Raw genomic sequence first — 7,502 nt, forward strand, 5'->3', positions numbered from 1 at the left:
CAGGAGCAAGAATAAGAACCACATGGTTATCTCAATAGATGCAGAAAAAGCATTTGACAAGATCCAACATCCCTTTATGATGAAGATTCTGGAAAAATTAGGAATCCATGGAACATTCCTCAATAAAATAAAGGCTGTATATGACAAACCTACAGCCAGCATTATACTCAATGGTGAAAAACTAAAGCCATTTCCTCTTAACTCAGGAACGAGACAAGGATGCCCACTCTCTCCACTTCTCTTCAATCTAGTATTAGAATGCCTAGCTACAGCAATAAGACAAGATGCAGACATAAAGGGGATCCAAATAGGGAAAGAAGAAATAAAACTCTCCCTCTTTGCAGATGACATGATCTTGTATTTAAAGAATCCCATGGACTCTACTCCCAAATTACTCAAGCTGATTCAAAACTTTGGCAAAGTAGCAGGTTATAAAATTAACCCCCCAAAATCAATGGCTTTTCTATATGCCAACAATGAGAAAAGTGTGGCTGAAATTAGGAAAGCAACTCAATTTGTAATAGCCCCACAAAAAATAAAATACCTAGGAATTAACTTAACCAAAGAAGTGAAGGACCTCTATGATGAAAACTTTAAAATCTTGAAAAAGGAAATCAACACAAAACTTAAAAAATGGCAAAACCTCCCATGCTCCTGGATTGGCAAGATTAACATCGTGAAAATGGCAATACTTCCCAAGGCTATCTACAAATTCAACGCGATACCTATCAAAATTCCACCCTCATTCTTCAAGGAAATAGAGGAGGCAATCCAAAAATTCATATGGAACAATAAAAGACCCCGAATAGCAAAAACGCTCCTCAACGGAAAGAACACTGCTGGAGGAATATCAATACCAAATTTCAAACTCTACTATAAAGCCATAGTAATCCAAACAGCTTGGTATTGGCATAAGAACAGACCTCAGGACCAATGGAATAGAATTGAAAACCCAGAAATGAACCTACAGACCTATAGCCATCTAATCTTCGATAAGGAAGCTAAAACAATAGAATGGAAGAAAGACAGCCTCTTCAGTAAATGGTGCTGGCAAAATTGGTTAACTACATGTAGAAAACTAAAGCTAGATCCTTATATATCACCCTGCACCAGAATCAACTCCAAATGGATCAAAGACCTTGAACTCAAAGCAGACACTCTGAAAACATTACAGGATGGAATAGGAGAAACCTTTGGTCTCCTTTGCTCAGGCCGAAATTTTCTGAATAGAGACCCAGAAGCACAACAAATCAAAGAAAAGTTGGACAAATGGGATTGCATAAGATTGCAGAGCTTCTGCAGGGCAAATGACATAGCTAGCAAGATCAATAGAAAGCCTACTGATTGGGAGAAGATCTTTACTAGCCATACAACGGACAAGGGTCTCATATCTAAAATATACTCGGATCTCAAAAAATTAAACCACCCAACAACAAATCCTCAAAGAAACAACTGCCCAATAAATAAGTGGGCGAAAGACTTAAAGAGAAGCTTCTCTGAAGAAGAAAGAAGGATGGCCAATAGACACATGAAGAAATGTTCAACATCCCTAGCCATAAAAGAAATGCAAATCAAAACAACATTGAGATATCACCTCACTCCAGTTAGAACAGCAAAAATCAAGAACTCTAACAACAACAGATGCTGGAGGGGATGTGGACAGAAAGGAACCTTACTTCATTGTTGGTGGGAATGTAAACTTGTTCAACCAATTTGGAAAGCAGTATGGAGGTTCCTCAAAAGACTTCACATAGATCTCCCCTATGATCCAGCAATCCCACTTTTGGGCATTTACCCAAATGTTTACAAACAAGACCACACTAAAGCTACCAGCACAACTATGTTTATTGCAGCATTATTTACCATAGCTAAGATATGGAACCAACCCAGATGCCCCTCAGTAGATGAATGGATCAAGAAAATGTGGTATATATACACAATGGAATTCTATGCCTCCATCAGAAAGAATGACATTTCCCCATTTTTTAGGAAATGGAAAGGCTTGGAAAAAATTATATTAAGTGAAGTAAGCCAGGCCCAAAGAAGCATAGGTCCCATGGTTTCCCTTATTTGCAATGTCTAGTATAGGTATGAGTCAAGCAGAAAAGGTCAGATAATGTGATGTTAGGAAAATGAGCCCTTAAATATGTATTTTAATGTTTTCGTTTCTTTCATGCATATGTTTCTAACGCATTTATAAGATTAAAAAAAAAGTAGTATTCAGAAGTAAATAGAAACAGAAACTCAGGAAGGAATGGGGAATAAGAGCAGGAAGCATGGGGAATGGGGATGGAAATGAAATGAAAGAGGAAGGAGTAGAAGTAAAAACAGAAAATAGCCATTATTATACAGCAGATCACAGAGTTATAGAGTACTGATGCTGAAGAGACAGGTATTTGAATTGCTCCAACTCCATAGCATATCTAAAAGCACAGGACTCAAGTTCTGTAAGGCCTTCAAAGAAGTACTGGCACCAATACTCTTCATACTCTTCAATGAAATAGAAAAGTAAAGATCATTATCAAACTCATCCTATGAAGCCAACTTTAGGGATTCATCAAAGAAAGAGAACTATAGACCCATTTATTTAATGAACATCAATGCAAAGCATTGCAACCAACTTCAACAATTAATCAAAAAAATCATATACTAAGATCAAATGGGATTCATTCCAGGGATACAAAGCAGGTTCAATAAATGCAAGTCAACTAATGTAATACAACATATCAGAAGCAAGGATAACCACATGACCACCTCAATAGATCCAGAAACCACTTGACAACACCCCTGTATGAAAATAGCTCTAGAGAAGCTAGGAATACATGGAAAATTCCTCAATATAATAAAGGCTGTGAACTGGCAGCTGCAAGGGAAGAAGTCATGTTGTCCAATAGGAAATGTACTCTTCTACAGAGGGGCATCTAGGTTGGTTCTATATCTTAGCTATGGTGAATAATGTTGTGATAAACATAATTGTGATTAATAGATCAAGAAAAGGGGATAGATAGATAGATAGATAGATAGATAGATAGATAGATAGATAGATAGATAGATAGATAGATATAGGTAGATAGACAGACAGAAGACAGACAGACAGACAGGTAGATAGATAGATAGACAGATAGACAGATAGATAGACAGACAGATAATGGAATTCTATGCCATCATCAGAAAAAGTGACACCATAGTAGTTTGAAACTTCTCTTAAAAAGAAAGAAGGATGGCCAGTAGACACATGAAGAAATGATCAACCTCTATAGCCATAAAAGAAATGCAAATCAAAACAACATTGAGATACCACCTCACCCGAGTTAGAAATGGCTATAATCAAGAACTCTAATAACAACAGATGCTGGAGGGGATGTGGACAGAAGGAAACCTTACTGAATTGTTGGTGGGAGTGTAAACTTGTTCAACCACTTTGGAAAAGTAGTATAGAGGTTCCTCAAAAGACTCCACATAGAGCTCCCCTATGACCCAGCAATCCCACTTTGGGCATTTACCCAAAGGATCACAAACAAGACCATACTAAAACTACCAGCACAACTATGTTTATTACAGCATTATTTACCATAGCTAAGATAAGGAACGAACCCAGATGCACCTCAGTAGATTAATTGATGAGGAAAATGTGGTATATATACACAATGGAATTCAGAAAGAATGACATTGTCCCATTTGTTAGGAAATGGAAAGACTTGGAAAAAAATATATTAAGTGAAGTAAACCAGGCCCAAAGAAGCATAGGTCCCATGGTTTTCCTTATTTTCAATAACTAGTATATGTCTGAGACAAGCAGAAAAGGTCAGATAAGTTGTTAGGTGAAATGAACTCCAAGATAAGTATTCAAATTTTTTTTTCTTTCTTGCGATTGTTTCTAACATATTTATAAGATGATTTCTTTGTTGCTTTGTATGTCCCTTCCCCATGGTATAACCCCTGCTTTCACTGTATTTGATGTTGGTATAAATTGTGGAGGGGAAGGGCAAAAACAAACCGGTTAAATAGGGATAAAGGTGGGCCCATTGCAACAATGAGATGTACAAATCGTTATGTCGAAAAAAGAACTTTACAACTTTGGTGGGGGGAATATGGGAAGGAGGGGATTATTGGGATGGATAAGAAGGTATGGGAAGGGGAAACAAAGGAGGAGGTAACAATGCTTGATAAGAAATGTACTCATTACTTTGCCCATGTAATTGCAATTCCTCTGTACAGTATTTTCACAATTAAAAATAAAAGCAACAAAGAGAAAAGAAAAAAAGAAAGAATGACACCGCCCATTTGTTAGGAAAAGAAAAGACTTGGAAAAAATTATATTAAGTGAAGTAAGCCAGGCTCAAAGAAACATAGGTCCCATGGTTTCCCTTATCTGCAATAACTAGTATATGTCTAGGACAAGCAGAAGAGGTCAAAAGCTATGTATATATGACCATATAACCTGATGCTAGGCGAAATTAACCCCAAGATAGAGATATAAGACATTTTATCTTTTTTGTTGTTCTTTTTAATGTACTTATAATGGACTATGTGATTTTTTGTTTCTCTGTATGTTCTTCCCCCGTGGTACAATCCCTTTTGTCACTGTATTTGATTTTGGTGTCCTGCATCTTGTATATACATTTTTCTAATTTGGGAAGGGGAAGGGAAATAACAAAATGCTGAAATACGGATACAGGATGACCCATTGTATCAATGAGATGTACAAGACACTGCATTGAAAAACAACTTTACAAATTTGCAGGGGTGGGGGAGGGCAGAGTTGAAGAGGTGGGGAGGGAAGGGATGGTAGGGGAAAAACAAAGGAAAAGTGACAATGCTCGATAAGATATGGACTCATTACCTTGCTCATATAACTGTAACCCCTCTGTATAGTATCTTTCTAAGAAAAATATATTTAATAAAAATGTTCTCTTCCAACATATGTAACTATAACCCCTCTGTATATCACCTTTATAATAACAATAAAAAACAAAGGCTGTATCTGACAAACCTAGAGCCAGCATTATACTTGATGGTGAAAATCTACAATTGTTTCCCTCAGTAATGGGACAAGGATGTCCACTCTCTCCATTCCTCTTCACTATACTACTGGAATTCCAACCAAGAGCAATAAAACATGTCCAGTGATGTCTGACTATATAGACTTTGAGACATATTTTTGTCATTGTTGCTTTTCCTTCCTCTTTACCTATTAGGAAACAATCCTTATCAAATGAAGCAATGTTTTCATTCTTTCTAACTTGAAAATCCATAACACAATATAATGGGCCTTTACAGTGCAACCTATATTTTTGACCTCTGAAGAATTCATCAGAGAGCCAGCTTCATCCATTTGTGGTCTCTCCAAGATTTTTATTTATGTTCTTTTCAATTAAATTAAAAAAAACATGATTGGAACTTTAGAATATCTAATCTAATCATCTCTAACCTCAAGATGCCTAATAAATTCTAAGCTGACCTCCATGCTATTGCCCTTGTCCTTATTGTTCTTACTTTTCTATAAATTGAAGTCAGACTATGACATTTTTAGAGACTAATAGAAACAAATCAAAAGAACTAAGACATTAAACCCAATTTTCATTGCCAGAAAACTGACAATTGTTTAGAAACCATCTTTTCAGAGGATTAAAGTGTGGACCAAGGTTAAAGAACATGTCTTACAGACAACTGCATTATAGACACACTTATACCTCAGGCACATTCAAATATACACATGGGATTTTACCTGATTTATAACCATGTGAAGAGGCAAATTGGATTGCCTATGTGATCTATTTGTCAAAGAGGCAGTCATAAGAAGTGAAATCAAAGTTGGGTATTCTAATTCATGGCCCAATCCCTTTGGTGAGATGTGTCACCCCTTAGACTTCCTTATCATGTCCTTGGGAATTTTGGAAGGATTTCAAAGGTTACTGGTGGAACTATAGTATATTTGGGAAGGCAGGTAAGAAGACACCAAGGAAAATGGAAAGTGTTGGAGATAACAAATCTCTGTAAGGAAAACAATAGAAAGGTATGGTCTTCAAATAGTCATTTCTCTTCTGATATATCGCCATTGTGTTGTGTGGGCTGTGCAATCAGTACTAGATTAACTAAATCCCTAAATTTTAGCCTAATACCAAGGCAGGCTTTATTGGAATTAGAACCTTTGTCTTTCTCTCAGTGTTTACTTCCCTAGGGCAGAAAGAACAAAGGAGTTATTGACAAGGGAATAGAGCTTTCTTTTCACAAATATAGGCATGCGTAGACATAATGTACTAGCCAGAAATCCCAGATCACAACAATAATTCAATGATGAGAAACCTTAGGAATCAAAATAAAATGCTAAGATACTATTCTAGAAACAAATATCGTGGAATAGTTTTCAAAAATAGACACCAAGCATGAAGTTTTCATTGTTTGTAAAGTTAGCAATATAGATTTGTAACAGATGAATTCTATTGTGATCATTGTTATGTCTTCCAAACACATAAATGGAGAAAAGAGATACTCTATTTTGTGGAAGAAACATGAACTAATATAAGAGTGCTATACGAACAGTTGAAATTTGAACATACCAGATATTTCTGCAATATTTCACCAGTGAAAACGGTGGTGAGATGAACCATCCTCGGGCCACAATAGCTTCAAATGCTTTGTCCAGGATGCTTCTTTTCCAGAATTGCTATGAAGTTATCACCAATCTGGTAGTTGCCTTCATCTCTCTTGATCTTGGGACTTTTTTCTTTTTTTGTTACTCACTTGCTTTTTAACCTAAGAGCTTTCTGGGAGGGAGAAGACTTCAAAGCTTCAAAGAAGATAATTTATTGGGGGTTTTCATGCCTGAGAGACATTTGCCTTATACTCCTTACCTTACATTATTATTATCAGTTTTTATAGGGTAGATATTTTACCATGTTATATAATACCATAGTCTGATTAGCTGTAAGTACTTCTGATAGTCTCTGATTCTTCTCTCTACTGTCTCTTTGACTAGCTAGTACTGCCTAGGAAATCTCAAGCATTTTTAATACACAGTCTATTAAATTTTTCATATTTTTCATCATTTTATTTGCTACAGCTCACATTTTTTTTCCTCTTTTTAGTATACTTTAATAGTTACAATAGCATCTTGTTCTGGCTTCATGGTTACATGTTTTTCTGCTCTTTAAAAGGATATTAACAATTTCTTCCAAGTCCTTTCTGTACCCACTAATTTCTTCAAGTTCTATAATGTAATTCTTGGTAGCTGACTTCAATCTAGACAGCTTTCCCTGTGTTTGATTTTCCTTGGCCAACTGCTGATACTGTTGGTATTTTGAGAGACAACTGAAATTTCACGCTGGAAAAAGATCATGTACATATTCTTAAGTTCTTTCTCTTTGTCTTATTTATTACTAAGACACAATAACAATATTTATTTAGCAGGTATTTATTTTTGCCAGAGTTGTAAGTACTTGTAAGGTAATATTTTTTAGCACTTACATTTTATACTATAAAATCTTATCAAAGGTGTCAGT

Source organism: Dipodomys merriami, unplaced genomic scaffold (genome assembly GCF_024711535.1).
Source record: "Dipodomys merriami isolate MVZ:Mamm:240054 unplaced genomic scaffold, mDipMer1.0.p SCAF_17, whole genome shotgun sequence".
In the NCBI taxonomy this organism is placed as follows: Eukaryota; Metazoa; Chordata; class Mammalia; order Rodentia; family Heteromyidae; genus Dipodomys; species Dipodomys merriami.